Here is an 18,090-nt window from a genome sequence, read left to right as displayed (position 1 = left end):
TACAAAATTTTGTATTTTATTCTTTTCACTTGAGTATAACGTAAAGCATCACCCTGTATTAGTATAAATATATTTAACCCTTTTGCTAAAATTTACATTATAAATTTCCTTTCTGCCCAGCCAGCGTTGCTCAGTGGTTGAGCACTGACCTATGAACCATAGATCAAGGCACATGCCTGGGTTTTGGGTCGATCCCCAGTAGGGGGCATGTGGGAGGCGGCCAATCAATGATTCTCATCATTGATGTTTCTATTTCTCTCTCCCTCTCCCTTCCTCTTTGAAATCAATAAAAATATATTTTTTTCACAAATTTCCTTTCTTGATTAGTGTATTTTTAAATGAGGCATAAATTAATATTAATGCTATATTTAAATATACCAATGGATGCATAAATACCTCACCAAATCTAATATATGAAATTCCACAGATAAGATCAGATTAGATACAAAATGTACTAGTATACTTGTGTTACCTAATATGTAGCTTCCTTCAATCACAGGAAATGATGGTTACTTTATTTGCTAAATCAATTAAGAAAATAGCATAATACTAAGGACCTCTGCTTCTGAAACAGATTAAAGTTAGGATAACATTCTTTGAAGAAATAATGCTTGCCCCATATATACACTTTACTCATGTATGTAATATATATGGGAAGTATAAATTTACAAACTGACCATTCTATATGAACAGTATGGCTCCTATACTGTAATTAACAGTGGCATACAATCATAGTGCTGTCATGTAATCACCTGACCCCTATCCCATATGCTTTCTTCTTTATCTATACAGGAGATACTATTAAATGATTTTCATTTCCAGATAATCCAATTACCACAAAGGAAATGAGAAGTTATATGGAAAATCCAAAACTTATCATCTACATGTTAGTTTTAGAATACATGATGGAAATTACTCACTATCAATACTCTTTATGAATGGTATTTCACTGAGTCTATTAGAGTTGTTTGCCCTCCCAGGAACTATGAGGTTGACATGCTGAATGATGACGTGGGAAGGCAATCCCATGTTACAAATACACAAAGTAAATTAAATGTTCACAGACGACCCAGGAGTTCGTTTGCTTACACTTGTACAATCTAATCTCTCTGACCAGAGACTTTTCTTTTTATTCATGTTTGGATCAGATTTTTTAATCTTAAACTTAAAATACCAAAATGGCAACATCAAAGCACTGTGTACTAAGCAGTGTGCCCCTTCTTTCAATAATCATAAGTTGCCAAATAAATAATTATTCCAGGATTGAAGTTCCTAAGATATCAAGAGTTTTTTCAGCTCTGGCCGGTGTAGCTGTTGTTGGTTGGGCATCTCTACGTTTTTATTAATATTTTCATCTTTTAACATACTTAAATTCTTTGTAGAATAAGAAGGAAGACAAAATAATTCTTTCTCATAATTTTTAGCTTCCTAATCAGTTTCTACTTCAGAAACTTTTAGCACTCTACTATGAACTTTTCCATTTTTATCATTCAAGATAAGAACATTTCCAACTGCCGAAACCGGTTTGGCTCAGTGGATAGAGCGTCGGCCTGCGGACTGAAGGGTCCCGGGTTCGATTCCGGTCAAGGGCATGTACCTTAGTTGCGGGCACATCCCCAGTGGGAGGTGTGCAGGAGGCAGCTGATCGATGTTTCTCTCTCATCGATGTTTCTAGCTCTCTATCCCTCTCCCTTCCTCTCTGTAAAAAATCAATAAAATATATTTAAAAAAAAAAAAAAGAACATTTCCAACTAAAACTAAAGCTATCAGAAATATCTGTTTCTAAGATTTTTGTGCCCAAATGGTTTGTACACCCTCTTATTAGATAGCACCTAAAAATGCTTGATAAAATATAAGAATTAGCCTTTTAAATGCACAGCAAAGCTCACAAGGAACTCAAAGACAAAAGTAAAATAAATAAATAGGAGCACAGAGAGTATAGGCAATGATGCCACAACTGCCCTTAGAGACATTTGACAATCACTCATAACCAAGCTGCACTGTCCAATACTGTAGCCAGTAGCCACATGTAGCCATTTAATTTTAAATTAATTAGTTAGGTAACATTTTAAGTTCCTAAATTAATATTAATGCTATATTTAAATATACCAATAAATTAATATTAATGCTATATAGTTTCTTTCTCAAACTAGCCACATTCCAAATATGGCTATAGCTACTATATTAGCACAGATATATAGTATTTTCAGTTACAGAAAATTCTACTGGACAATGCTGAAGGGCTTTCAAAATTAACAGTTTGCACAGGATAAATCCAAACCTTTATGCTATATAATATGGGAAGTCAGACTACATACAGATAAGCACATAAAGCCTGGCACCTGAAGGACTAGATCTTCAATAAAAGTAATAAACAATGAAAAAATAAATACCCCAAAGGGATGCTATAAGGAAAATTCTGCCAAGTATAGGTTTATTTGTGTTTGGGGAGGGGAAAGAGAGTATTCCCTGGAAATCTATAACCAAACCAACCTTCACACAGGCTTCAAGTTCAAATTCAAATTACTTGTACATTGAGAAAATCTTAAGCCTGGAAATTAAGTGGCCCTGGGTTGACCGTGTCCTCAATTGCAAATTCCCACTAGGAGAAAGTAGTATTAACTCAGGTCTCATAAGCATTTCCACAGATGAAGGTATAATTAAAAAGAGCTCAAAATGTAAAACTATGCATAATAAGCAAAATTCAACAGAAATAAGTAGACTACTCAAAAAAACTTTTTAAAAAAGAACAGCAATGCTGCCCTGACCGGTTTGGCTCAGTGGATAGAGCGTCGGCCTGTGGACTGAAGGGTCCCAGGTTCAATTCTAGTCAAGGGCATGTACCTTGGTTGGGGGCATATCCCCAGTAGGGGGTATGCAGGAGGCAGCTGATCAATGTTTCTCTCTCATCAATGTTTCTAACTCTCTATCCCTCTCCCTTCTTCTCTGTAAAAAATCAATAAAATATATTTTTAAAAAAGAACAGCTTCCAAATATAATATAAAATGGAAACTATGAATAAAAAAGGAAACAGATTTGAAGAATCAAATGAAAATAGAAACTGCCAAACCTGTCAGCTAGAATTAAATGCTCATAGTGGTACACCACTGAAATTTAGCAGTTGTTTGTTACACAGCAAAAGATGGCTAATGCAGAGGATAAATATGTTCATTTTAAATGCAAATAAATTTGTGAGTTTTAATTTTACTAAAATATTTTACTCACTAAATTTGTGAATATATACATACACACACACAATACCATTTATATAAAGTTCCAAAATACGTAAAATTAGCAATATGTTCTTTAGGGACACATGCAGATCCTATCTAATAAAAGAGTGATATGCAAATTGACCGTACCTCTGCTACACCCAAAAGCCACGCCCACCAGCCAATCAAAAGCGAGTATGCAAATTAACCCAACCAAGATGGCTGTGGCCACAGAGAGAGCAGGAGGCTTGGGTTTCCCGGGCAATGGAGGAAGCCAAGCTTCCCTGCCGCCCTGGCTTAAGGCTACAAAGTTTCAATTATAGAAGATAAATAAATCCCAACAAAAATGGAGGCAGCCACGGAGCTGGAGAGAGCAGGAGGCTTGAGTTGCCCCCGGCGATGGAGGAAGCCAAGATCCCGCAGTCCTGGCCTGCCTTGACCTCCGCTTAAGGCTACAATTATAGAAGATAAATAAATCCCAGATACCAGGGCCTCCCCTTGGGTCGCCGGAGGGCGTGGCTGGCCTGCAAACCACGACAGGCCCCTCGCCCAGCCACCCCATGCCCCAAGGGAACCCCCACCCTGATCCAGGACACCCTTCAGGGAAAACCAACCGGCTCCCACCTGTGCACCAGGCCTCTATCCTATCAAATAAAAGAGTAATATGCAAATTGACCATCACTCCAACACACAAGATGGCTGCCCCCATGTGGTCAAAGATGACTGACCCCATGTGGACACAAGATGGCCGCCACAAGATGGCCAGCAGGGGAGGGCAGTTGGGAGGGACCAGGTCTGCAAGGGAGGGCAGTTGGGGGCGATCAAGCCTGCAGGGGAGGGCAGTTAGGGGTGACCAGGCCGGCAGAGGAGGGAAGTTGGGGGGCGACTGGGCCTGCAGGGAAGGGCAGTTGGGGGGGACCCAGGCCTGCAGAGGAAAGCAGTTGGGGGGGACCAGGCCTGCAGGGGAGGGCAGTTAGGGGCAAACAGGCTGGCAGGGGAGCAGTTAGGCATCAATCAGGCTGGCAGGGGAGTGGTTAGGGGGTGATCAGGCTGGCAGACAGAAGTGGTTAGGTGCAATCAGGACAGCAGGCAGGCGAGCAGTTGGGAGCCAGCAGTCCTGGATTGTGAGAGGGACCTGGATCAGGCCTAAACGGGCAGTCGGACATCCCTCGAGGGGTCCCAGATTGGAGAGGGTGCAGGCTGGGCTGAGGTACACACACCCCTGTGCACGAATTTTGTGCACCGGGCCTCTAGTCTATAATAAAAGTGTAATATGCTAATTAGACTGGACAGCCAAACAACCTTCCGGATGTCCTTCCGGATGACCTTCCAGATGAAGCCACAAATGTGAGGGGAGACAAGCCGCCACAGCTGCAAGGGCTAATTATTTCTTCTAATTAATCCCCTTTAATGTGCACGGGCCTCTAGTCTATAATAATAAAAGCATAATATGCTAATTAGACCAGACATCCTTCCAGACAACCTTCAGGACGAAGCTGGGGCTGCGAGGGAAGCCCTGGTCCCAAGTCCCGGGTGCTGGTGGCCAGAGGGAAGCTCAGGTCCTGGATGCCAGAGGGAAGTCGGTGCCAGCAGCAGGGGGAAGGAAGGCCTACTCTTCCACAAATTTTGTACATCGGGTCTCTAGTCCTATCTAATAAAGAAGGAATATTCTAATTAATCATCACTCCGTCACAAAGATGGCTGCACCCACAGCTGAGGCCAAGTTCGCATAAGGTGCCTTAACAAGCAATCAGCAGGGAGCTGAGGCTACGTCCTCCCCAGACCCTGTGGGGCTTGACAGGGTACCTCAAGGTGTGCTTCCCATCCTGGTGCTGGGCTAGGGGACCACAGGCTGCTCCCCCGGCCCTAGCATCAGGCCGGGGGACCTCAGGCCGCACCCCCCGCCCCACCACCAAGCCAGGGGACCTGAGGCTGTGTCCCCCTGCCTGGCGGGGCATGACAGGGGACCTCAAGGTGCACCCCCAGTGCTGGGTCAGGGGAACTCAGGCTGCACCCCCCGCCCAGGGGGGACCTGAGGCTGCACTCCCCTGCCAATGGGTCTTGACAGGGGACCTGAGGCTGTTCCCCCCTCCCGGTGCCAGGCCAGGGGACCTGAGGCTACGTCCCCTGCCCGGCGGGGCTTGACAAGGGTGGGACTTGCCAGGTCTGGATCTAGCCCAATGGGGGCGGGGACCAGCCGGGTCTGGGTCTCACATGATTTTGAGGCACATGTGGGTGGGCGGGACTCTGGTGCACCCCAGACTCTGACAGGAGGAAGGTTTTCATATACATTTTACTAATTTTCTTTCATTTCTGACATTTCTATTATAGAGAAAGGGCAAATAGCAATATTAAATTATTTCTTCTAATTAATCCCCTTTAATGTGCACGAATTTCTTGCACCAGGCTACTAGTGTAATTATAACTATGAAGAAAAGCAAGAGTTGACACTGATGGTTTCCTCAGGAAAATAAAATGGAGTAGTGGGGAGATGTGATCCAAGAGGTACTGGCAATATCACTTAAGCTGAAGGAGGGGATAGTATGGACATCGGTATATTAGACTGAGTAACACACATTACATACGGTTTTTTGTATAAATGTAATATTTTAATATAAAAAAGTGAAAATTTCCCAATAAAATTCAGAAATAAAATGATTATAAATAAAAGTAACCTATTATATGTAAATGTTATAAAGGAGTTAAATGCACTTATAGTCTTTAAGCCATAATTAAGAAAAAGAAACAGTTGTGGTGACTCATTTACTCTTTAAAAGTTAAAGACAAATACAAGTGATAGCTAGTTCCACTACAAATTGCAAGATAGCTTTTCTGTGAAAGACTGATGATTACCCATTATCCACATGTAGAACCAGCTGGCTTACCCAAAGAGTTGTCCCATTTGTGATGTCTGATCTCAGCTGTCTGATCATTGAAACTTCTGATCTCACCTTTGCCGTTGTGTAATCCAAATTCATTTTCTAGTAGAAAATCCTAGATCCTGTTTTGCTAAATTGCTATTTGTTGAACTGCCATTCCAAGAGAAAGCTTAAGAAAATTCCCTTCATTGAAGCATTATTTGTAATAGCAAAAAATATATAAATAATTTAAATGTCCAATAATAAGGGATTGACTAAATGAATGTTGTTCATTTACACGCAGTGGACTATCATGCACTATTTTAAAATGTCTCAAAGAAATCTGACAATGAATGAATGCTCTGCAATGTACATTATGCAACTTTCTCATAACCAGCAAGATGTAATAAAAAATTATGCCTCAACCAATTTAAATTTATTTACAAAAGGCTTATAAACCAATACTTAAATGATTAATGTTCAGTTTTTAAACTTAAAAGACAGATAATATACAAATTTATAATTCATTCCACAAATATTTGCCGAGCAGCTATTATGAGTCAGGCAGTGCTCTAGGCTCTGAAGAAACAGCCATGAACAAAATAAAGAACCTACTCCCCATGGAACTTACATCATAATGATTTTAGTAGCTTTCTTTCTTAATTCAGATGCACAGTTTAGTAGTTCAAATATATTATGTCAGGGCAAAGTCCCAGGTAATACATTTGCATTCCAGATAAAGAAATAACTTTAGTTAATATTAAGGCCATTATTTATTGACATAGAAGGGCTCACCACTGTACTTTCACAATTCTTGGGCTTTCTATTAAAAAATGCTTTTCTCTGCAATTTATATGCCCTGAAACATAACGCTATAAATTACCACAATTTTAAGTATTTTCCCAGCTCAAGAGAAGTAAAGCAAATCTATTATTGCTAGAGTAAAAGGAGGTTTGTTTATCCTATTCACTAAATCAACAGAGTACTTCCTGCTAAGATCAGAGAATGAGATGGGCAAAATGAGAAATCTTTTGGTTTCCTCAGTTTGTTTACACGTGTATGTTAATGAAGCATCAGATAAGAATGAGGTCTAATTTCCCCATCTGCAGGTGGAATTTAAGCTAGGTTTCCAAAAGGACTTATCAAATTCTAGTAGCTTTAGGCTGGTCAACATGTCAACTTCTAAGTAGTTAGGAAAACAAATGTCCCATCTAAGGCCTCCTTACTTATCTGTTACAGAGGCAGGATCTTTCAAAAGTGGCTTAGAATTTGTTTACATGTTACATTTGCCTAATTCTCTTGATATATCCTATCAGAACTGTACATAATGCCTGAGCTCCACAGATAAAAGCTAAAATGAAAGATACAATATTTCTGAATTTCAGGAGCTGGCATCCTTTTAAAAGTGAGTTAAAAATTACAGACTGCCAACTACAATAGTATGCACTATACCAGACACCATGAGAAATATAAAGAAAAGTAGACCTGATTCTATTTTCAATAAATTTATCTCTAGCTGGATTCTTAACACAAGACTGCATCCATCCATTCATTCAGAAAATACTAATTGAGCCATAGAATAATGCAAAAACTTCTCAAGGGGCTTCAGATACAACAATCAAGAGAAACCTGTATGGTGATTACCAGAGGGAAAAGAGGGTGGTGGGAGGTAGGAGAGGGTAAAGGGAGGACAAATGATGGTGAAAGAAAACTTGACATGGGGTGGTGACCACAGAATACAATATACAGATGATGTATTATAGAATTGTACCTGAAACCTATCTACTTTTATTAACCAATAAAATTAGAGAGAGAGAGAGAGAGAGAGAGAGACCTGGTTCCAGCCATCCTGAGCTAACAGAATACATATACATACAGGACAAAAGTACCAAGAGAAACAAGAATGAGATGGGAGTTAAGAGCTTCAGCTCATGCAAAGGCCAAAAATACACATATATACAGTTGAAGAGAGGAAGATTCATATAGGATGTCAATAAACTTGAAATTTGGCAAGTTGATGACAGACCTTGTAAAAAAAAAAAATTAAATCACTCAGTATATAGGAAGTCCCAGATACGTATGGACCAGCTCTGCCATTAACCAGCTCTAGAAATTCAGATCAAGTCACACCACTTCTCTGACCCTGTTTATCTGTAAAATTACAATTAAAATTTCCAACCTGTCTACCACTCAAAATTATCATGGGTTATGCATAAAAAATGCTTTGGTAAACTAAATATCTTATATATTTGACATGTATTAGTACTGATCCATTTTTGGTCTTCTTGTATAAAATAAAGGAGTTGAAATACAATTGTAAGTTCTTGTTCTAGCACTGAAAGATTTATGACCTAAAAACTTATTTTAATTCACTGGGTAACTAAGAAAGATTCTAGCTTCCTTAGCATTATAAACAGAATCAGTTGATCATAACCAGATATGAACTAAAACAAACTAATCTAAAATGTTGTTGTTTTTCAAATGGGCCAGATTTAAATGACACTTAGAAGATAGTCAAAATGACTATTAACAGTGAAATAATCAAAGGTAACCCTAAGTGTGAGGGGAGAACCTAGATGGCACTCTGTTGGCAATCCTCAGTGAGAGCAAATCATCAACCTTGGAGGAAAACGTTTTTGTAATAGAAAAATATTTCCCAAGCAAATCTGAGGAAGGAGCTTAGAATCCAAAGTGGTATAAAAAGTTGGGTCAAGCCGAAACCGGTTTGGCTCAGTGGATAGAGCGTCGGCCTGCGGACTGAAAGGTCCCGGGTTCGATTCCGGTCAAGGGCATGTACCTTGGTTGCGGGCACATCCCCAGTGGGAGGTGTGCAGGAGGCAGCTGATCGATGTTTCTCTCTCATCGATGTTTCTAGCTCTCTATCCCTCTCCCTTCCTCTCTGTGAAATATCAATAAAATATATTTTAAAAAAATAAAAAAATAAAATAAAATAAAATAATAAAAAGTTGGGTCAAAAGAAAGTATGATATAACTGATGAAGAATGGAGCTCAAGCACCCCAAAAAGCAATTTCTTAAAAATTCTCTTAAGCAACTAATGTAGATAGTCGGCTAATGGTAACTACTCTTAGCGGTAATTTGAATACATATTCTTAAATATTACTTTTTTCAGTCTATTACTTCACAATCAGACTCTTCTACCTAGTCTTCATGTTCTAATAACTAAGCATCTAACTGGGAAAGTAAAACACAAATACATGAAAAATTGCATAAAAGACAAAATAAGGGATGTGCATTTCCAACAAAGATAGACCAGGTATTACAGATCAACCTTCTTGCTTGAACAGAAAGCTAGACCAAAAAATATATATATGTTAAATATATTTTTAAATTACTAAAAATATCAGAGGGTATAAATTGGTACAACCACTTTGGAAAACTGTTTGCTAGTAACTATATTTATATTTATATATTTATTCACATTTTCCTATTGCTCAATAATTCCATTCCTAGGAATATATCCAAAAGAAGGTAGTACATACGTTCAACAAAATATATAAAATGTTCTTAGCAACTTCATTATAATAGCAAAAAATTGGAAACAATTCCATGTCTATTAAGAGTAAAATGGAGAAATAAACTGTGACACAGTCATGTATTAGGCTACCTCTAAGGCAGAGTGTATTTTCCAACAATGGTCACTGCATTATTTCTGGTCTCACATGCTATTCCAGAATTATGCCTCTCCCCAACAGGAGGCAGAATCCATTTTTTTTTTAATCTCTTTAAACCTGGGTAAACGCATAACTGCCTCAAAGAATAGACTGAAGTGGAAATAATACTGAATAAGCTTCATGTAAGATGTCAAGGCCAAGTCATAGAAGCCAAAATAGCATCTGTCTGGCTCACTGGCTCTTCACTCCCCTTCTCACCACATGTGGGTTGGACACTTGCCCTTGGAACCTAGCCACCACGTAGTGAGCATGCTCAGGCCACATTTAGGTGTTCGGTCATCAACCACCAGACATGTGAGCAAACCTTCAAACAATACTAGACTCAGCCTTCAAGCAGCCCTACTTGAAAGCTAATGACGCAGAGGTGAACACTACCCAATCTGCAGGTTTATAAGAGGGTAAAAATGTTTTCATCATTGAAGTCATTGAGGTATGAGACAATTTTTTCGGTGCCACAGTGCCCAGAACAAGTTCAGGGCAATAAAAAAGAAACACCACTGCTACATGCAACAACATAGCTGAATCTCACTGATACAATACAATGTTGAATGAAAGAAGCCAGACATAAGATACTACATACTGTATGATACCATTTTGATGAAAAACTAGAAAACCCAAAACTAGTCTATGGTGACAGAAAATTGGGTAATTGTTACCTGAGGTAGGAGAGGAAGGTAGTATAATTGGGAAGGAGTGTGACAGAGCCTCTTGGGTTGACAAAAATGTCCTATATATTGAAGTGGGTATGATTATATATATTTAATTACATTTATAAAAATTCCTTAAGGTATACATTTAAGATTAGTACACATTTCTATATGTATAATATACCTTCATTTAAAAAAGAGGGGGAAGGGGGACACAAAGACCTAACAATATAATAAGGAATTACCAGCTACAGAGATAACAGGAATCCAGAATGCGGAGCACAGCATTTTACTCCTGGAATTGTTTGCCTAATCAAAACAGGTGCCTGAGAGGCTAAAATGCACTTAGGCAGACTTCCAGGCTAAGAAGACAAAATATCAGAGTACAAGATCCACCAAAGGAACTACCCCCTGCTATAAAATGAGACCTTAAAAAGCTGAATCCCAGAAGAATGGACAGCCCATAAATAAACTAAACTAACTCCTTGTACAGACTCTCAAAAAAAAAAAAAAATCTGTTTGGATAAAGGTGATCCTAAGTGCTGGCAAAATTCTTATTAAATCTATAATTACTTCTAGAAATACTTTTTCTTTTTTTTCTTTTTTTTTAATTTCTTCATTTTCTCCTTTTTTTAAAATATATTTCATTGATTTTTTACAGAGAGAAAGGGAGCGGGATAGAGAGTTAGAAACATCGATGAGAGAGAAACATCGATCAGCTGCCTCCTGCACACCTCCTACTGGGGATATGCCTGCAACCAAGGTACATGCCCTTGACCGGAATCGAACCCGGGACCCTCCAGTCCGCAGGCCGATGCTCTATCCACTGAGCCAAACCGGTTAGGGACAGAAATACTTTTTTAAATACAATAAACAGTACATAACCATAGGTAAGCAGGCACATAAGGAGATTAGCTCCTCGTGAAATAACAGGCCACAAAACAAACAAAAAACCTATAGAATTTTGGGATAGAGTTGCCATGCTTACTCTGTCCAAAGAGATGTGTGCAAAGCTTGAAATTTTTTAAAAATACATTTTTTATTGATTTCACAGAGGAAGGAAGAGGGAGAGAGACAGAAGCATCAATGATGAGAGAGAATCATCGATGGGCTGCCTCCTGCATGCCCCACACTGAGGATCAAGCCTGCAACCTAGATAAGTGACCTGATGGGGAATCAAACCATGACCTCCTGTTTCATAGGTTGATGCTCAACCATTGAACCATGCAGGCCAGGAAGAGCTTGAAAATTTTGACAGGAAATTAGAAACTATTAAAGTGGCATAGCAGATTTTTAAAACATCAAATTGAAATTTAGGGTGAAAAATACAATAACCAAAATTAAAAACCCAGACAATACATGTAAGAACAGATTAGACAAGATGAGGATGAACTCAGTAAACTGGAAGATAGGCCAGAATAAAATATTCACAACAAAAAAGAAACAAAAGAATGGAAAATATAGAAAACAAGTGAAATACATAGAGGATTCAGTGAGATCCAACATTGAATATAATTGACACCCTAGAAGGATAGATCTGGGAAAGAAGCAATATTTGAAGACATGATGATTGAGAACTACAAAAAACTGATGAAATACATCAAGTCACAGCATCAAAATTTATCCCAAGAGAGAAAAGAAAATAGAGAAAATCATCTGAAATCAGAAGATAAAAAGAAAATCCTTAAAACAGTCTGACAAAGAAACAAATTATAAACAAGAAAGCAATAAATTGCAGCTGACTTCTCAATAGAAATAAAGTCAAACACTTTAGAATAATCTCTTCTCCAAAAATAACACGTAAGTATACGTATTTATATATCTCCAATCTAGAATTTTATACCTGGCTAAATGTATCTTTCAAGAATGTAGGTGAACTAAAAACATCCTCAGACAAACAAAAAGTTTGAAAATCTGTCAATACTAATCCTCTTTAAAGAAAATACTAAAAGCACTCTTAAGGCAGAAGAAAAATTATTCCAAATGAAAGGTCAGTAATGCATAAAGGAATTTAAAAAAAATACAGTAAGTCTAACTGAATAATAACAGCATAAAACAATAGAAAAACTTATTTGGGGGTTAAGTATACATATATGTATGTATGCATATCTATATCTAATAAAAGCCCAAGTGACCATTACGGCAGAACAACCAGAATGACCAGTCGCTCTGATATGCACTGACCACCAGGGGGCAGACGCTCAGCGCAGGAGCTGCCCCCTGGTGGACAGTGCGCTCCAACAGGGAGAGCACGGCTCAGCCACAAGCCGGGCTCATGGCTGGCCAGTGTAGCGGCAGTGGCGGGAGCCTCTCCCGCCTCTGTGGCAGCACTAAGGAGCAGTGAGCAGGTGGGCGGTAAGGAGAGAAAGATCCCGGGCTGTGAGAGGGATGTCCGCTGAGGGGTCCCGGAATGTGAGAGGGCGCAGGCCGGGCTGAACCCCACCCCCTCCCGCAGTACACAAATTTCGTGCACCGGGCCTCTAGTATACATATATGCACTTAAAAACATGGTAACAACAAAATAGGTAATGAAAGGAAATTGGCTTTAATGTTTTTATCTGCATTAAGGAATGCATTATCTGAAAAAAGGGTGAAAGTTTCTATTGATATTGCACTGTGATAATTCAAGAATACATATTAGAATTTCTTAGACAAACAATGAAAGAAGAGTAAAATATATATATATAATCCCAAGCTAATAAAAAATGAGGAAGTGAAATAACTATTTTTTTAAAATCAACCCAAAACAGAACTATAACAAGAAAAAAAGAACATGGAACAGGTTGAGACAAATAGATTTTTTAAAATATATTTTTATTGATTTCAGAGAAGAAGGAAGAGGGAGAGACAGAAACAACAATAATGAGAGAGAATAACTGATCAGCTGCCTCCTGCACGCCCTGCACTGGGGATCGAGCCTGAAACCCAGGCATGTGCCCTAACCAGGAATCAAACCGTGACCTCCTAGTTCATAGGTCGATGCTCAACCACTGAACCACAATGGCTGGGCAGATTATTTTTAATTTTAAACATTAATGTCAGTAGTCATTGTATGCCACTTCATTAATTTTTATAACAAGCACTGGCAAAATACACATAAATATCTAGCCCACACACAAATACCTAACCTTAATTTCAACCTTCTCATCTATTTGATTTTTTTACATTTGACTGACTTTTCAAAACCTTATCTTTTCTTATGTTACCACAGATAGACTATTGAACATTAAAATGTCCAAAAAAGAAACAGGAATAAAAAGCCCCAAGAACCAACTGGCTTATAAATATTGCATTAATTCCATAATAAAATATTAATTTGCCTTTACTGATCTATATAACATTGCTAACTGAAATTCACACATTAACAAGCTTAAAATTGATATTATTTCACTTATTTCATGAAAAAAATTACTCTAATATTTTTAATTCACTTGATAATTCAGTGAAAGGAAAATTCCAGGATAAAATTGTACCTTTTTCTGTACTCATCAATGTTAGCAAGACACAGGTGCAATGTGTACATCTACCAGAGAATAACTAATGTCTTTAGAACCAAAAACACTTAAGCAAACAAGACATGAAACTCCAGTCACTCCTGATCTTCCTAGAAGCAAATTAAATTCCTGCCATTTACTAATTTTATTTTTTTAGGGTAGATTGGTATTATTATTTTGTGAATAGATATTCTAAATAAGGTAGTCTAAGCTCTTCTAAGGGAAAATGACATCAAGGTTAAATCAAAATACGATACTGACATCAGTATATAATACACTGATATCAGATGATAGTATCTCTGTAAGGACATTAAAGAAACTTTTATTTAACATCTAATTCCAGTTTTAGAGATATAAAAACTAACAAGTAGCGGTGCCTGAGTTGACAGTAGACACCAATGTGTGCAGAGAGTCATTTCCAGGTCTAGTGCAGTTAAGAGTCCACTAGATTGACGGCCTTTCTATAATTGCTATGGAACAAGATGATTATGGTGCCAAGAGCCAAGTAAGGTGCCAAGAGCCTTCTCTATACAACTAACAGTGGTTGCTTCCGTACCATGTAAGGCACTAACTAATAAACACGCATTCTTATCTAACCTTCTCAACAGTCTCTTCAAGGAGTGTATACATGCCCTTCTCTCATCCTCAAAGGGTCCACCCATCCATTTCCCCTTTTCAACTAGCATATCCTCCTCATCCTTCAAGTCTTACAAGTCACTTCCTCAGGATAGCTTGTCCTGACACCTCCAAATCAAGTTAGGTTCCCTACTTACATGTTTCAGAACTCCCTATACTTTACTTCAAAATTTCAAAAGACTTATGCACCATCTTGCTAAAAACAAGGTACCTAACTCAATGTCTTGGGGTACGTTAAAAGCACTCAAGAAATATCTGTTCAATAACCAAACTTAAATTTATGTTCCCCAATTTTACAAAAAAAAAACGAAAACAAATTTGAAATGTAAATTAATTGCATAAAGCGAAATAGCCTGGAAATGGCACAGACCAGTTGAGAAACCAAGTGTTTGTGACTCTAATTCCCATGCTCTATTCCCACATACTATAATGAAGTGTGCTAGAAGGCAGGATTCTTTCAGATTAATATTATCTTTGTATTGACTTCCACTGTAAAAATTGAGACAGTTTTTAAAAGGGAAAAATATGAATCTCTAAACATAAGTAAATCACATCTAAGAAGGCAATATGCCTTCCAAAAATCACACTGAAGGGACAAATTATAACTTTCAGGTAATAAACAGTCTGAGTATTGTTTATAACAATATCACTGCACTAAAACAAAACAACAATGGTTAAAGTAAAATTGCAAACATAAACCACAAAATGTTAATCTCTTGTCTCTTTCTCTCTACCTGAAGCAGAGAGAAAGCACTGTTGCTAAATCTTTTGCCAGCTTCAAACTGTCTTTTCATCCCTAGCACTTTGTAAGCAAAATAATTTTGTTTTTAATTTGCCACTAGCTTGAATTCACTGGCCTCTTTTTCACCCATTTCCACTGGCTACAAAATGTAACAGTAACTTGACATAGATAAACACATGTTGGCAAAGACTGGCCAGTGCAACCTCTCCTTGGCACTGGAGGCCCAGCCCAGTCTGGATCCACATGCCAGGAAGTTGTCTTGGTTCCCTATGATGCTAAAGGATGACCAGTCCATTAACAGATGGTGCCAAAGCTGTCACTTCTACTAACTGACTTGTTTAACCAATGGCAGTTGTCTTTACTAGGAGTAATTTCGTGTCAAAACACTGTTCAAACTGGTAATGGGATATCCTTACCAAAAACAAGTTACAAGTGAGACTGACAGTCTAGTTAAAACCAGTAAGGAGGCACCAACACTAAGACTTAATGTTTGGCACACATCGCTCTTTGAATGCCTTTCTGACAACTCAAAGGAATTTAACTCGGGCGACCTGTACTTGAAATTAAAGACTATGGTTTTCCTTTAAAAACTAACTTCTACTTTTATTAGTACAATTTTTTTCTTTTGACATATTTCAATTGCCTATGTAGCATACAACAAAGGATTAACATTCATTTTGAGTAATAAACTAGTCTATCTTGACAAACTTTATTAAAAAAGAGAAGCAAACTCAAATATTTTTCTTAACTTTCGGGTCTGATGGAGTGAGAAATAAAACCAAATAAACTACCCTGGACGATGGGACTCAGTTGGTTAGAGCATTATCCCCTACACCAAAAAGTCCCTGGGTTCGATTCCCAGTCAGGGCAAATATCCAGGATGCGGGTTGCGTACCTAAGGAAGGGAACCCATCCATGCCCGCCTGCCTCTCTCTCTCCCCCTCTCCCTCTCTCTCACTTTCTACCTCTTCCTCTAAAATCAATGGAAACATATCCCTGGGTGAGGATTAAGAAAAAAGAAAAAAAGGCAAATAAACCACTGTTTACTTGATGCTGGCTAATTTTAATTCTCATTAAGGTGACTTCATAAAAGAAAAAAAGGTACCCTGATTTCCCTCCAACAGAACTTCCCTGAGATTCAACATATGAGGGAGTTGACCAAGGTGATCTTTAAAGTTCTATCGAACTTTTCTGAGCTACAAAATATTAAATATCTATCCCAAAGACTTAATTCTCTTTAGAGATGGATTAATATAGAGCTGAATATATTCCAGCCAACGAAATATTCAAGATCGTGTCCCCACTTTTCTTTTCCATCTGTGTCACATTTTTCCAATGACTGGGTATTGACAATTCAAAAAGCTTTCCCAGCCACATAAAGGGACTCATGTAACTCCTGTTAAAGTCTACTGACTAGGAAGCATCTGAAAATTAAAATGGAAAGGGGGAAGGGGGAGAGGAGTTCAGTCTTCAATGTACAGAATGTCCACGGGCGGATTCATACTCCTCGCATTTTCTGGCATTAAAACACCTGCGAGTAACGATTCTCACGCATTAGCCACGCCACGCCGTCACAAGGCTGTTAGCCGCAAACTATTCAGCAAGCTTTGCAAAGAGGCACAGATTTCCAGGCTCAGCGAATCCCTCATCCGCCCCATCCTCGCCGGGTGGAAACAAAGTTCCCAGCATGAAGGCGCTCATTTAAATGCACGAAGTTTGCCTCAGTCCTGCCCACTGGGGCTCCGGGGCACGCAAGTGAAACTTGCAAGGGAGACGCGTCTTCAGGGGCTGAAACTTGCTCAGGGGGCAGCGGGCAGTGGGTCTCCCGCCCGCGACCGGCTCGCCTGACTCCTTCCACCAGCCCCGTCACCCGCAGCAGGTCGCCCCGCGCCGCCCCGGCAGACCCCACGCACGCCCCCGCGCCCCCGACCCGGCGCCCGCCTACCTGTCAATCACACCCGCAGGACCCCACAATCCTGGTTCCAGAGGGGGACAAGGGCGGCCCCACAAACGTTTCCGGAGCCCGCCCCCCGCGAGCACCCTGGGGCAGCCGCAGCGCGTCCCCCTCCCCTGGGTCCGAGAATGGCGGCGTCCGGCTCCCCGGGGCCAAGTCGGAGTGCCTGCCCCGGAGGAAACCCGGGAGACGCCGCGGGCGGTAGGCGAGGGGAAGTGAAGTTACCTCCGGACGGTCCCAGCGGAGGCAGCGGAGGGGGCAGAACAGGGCGTCCCGGTGGCCCAGCAGGTCTCGCGCAGCGGCGGCTACCGCAGTGCCCTCCGCCCCATTGTTTCCCTTCCAGGAGGATCCCCGCGAAGCCGAGCCCGGGAACCAGGAAGTTCCCGGCGCGACACCTCCTGTCGCCGCTATGGAAACGGCCCCGCCCCCAGGGCGGCCAGCCCGGGACCCCGCCTCCGCGCAGCCGCCCCGCCTGCCTCACGGGCCGCCGCCAAACCCCGCCGCCGCGGCCACGGCTGCCGCCATCTTGGCGGCCCCTTCCCGGCGGCCACAGCCGCCCCGCGTTCCCGCCGTCGGGGGCGCGCCCGGCTCACCGCGGCCGCAGAGGGAAGCCCAGCGCTGAGGCTCGGACCCGGGCGCTGAAGGGAGAGGGCGGGGCTGGGGACCCTGGAGGCGCTGCGGGGACGGGCAGCCTGAACCTGGGGTCCAGAGAACGGTCCAGGGATGGCGGGACCAGCGGGAGGTCCACAGAGGAGTCACCGAGAGCAGGGTCCCTGCGGCCGCATTGCCTGGGCTTTCATTTCTGACGCCACTACTTAGCTGCGGTCCCCCCTTAGGTGATGGACTTCATGTTC

General features: G+C 40.7%; 1 protein-coding gene across 2 annotated transcripts in view; it reads right to left on the bottom strand.

Moving 5' to 3' along the window:
• USP6NL (USP6 N-terminal like) overlaps positions 1 to 17,665 on the bottom strand; it is a 188,990-nt gene extending 171,325 nt beyond the window's left edge. The window contains exon 1 of one of the 2 annotated variants that reach the window (XM_080656700.1): positions 17,462 to 17,665. The gene's annotated coding sequence lies outside the window, so the exon portion shown is untranslated. The remainder of the gene's footprint in view (positions 1 to 17,461) is intronic. The other variant, XM_080656701.1, reaches the window with a different exon arrangement.
• Between the last annotated feature and the right edge of the window lie 425 nt (positions 17,666 to 18,090).

Source organism: Plecotus auritus (genome assembly GCF_963455305.1).
Source record: "Plecotus auritus genome assembly, chromosome: 1".
Taxonomy (NCBI): domain Eukaryota; kingdom Metazoa; phylum Chordata; class Mammalia; order Chiroptera; family Vespertilionidae; genus Plecotus; species Plecotus auritus.
This window is presented reverse-complemented; position numbering and strand designations above follow the sequence as displayed.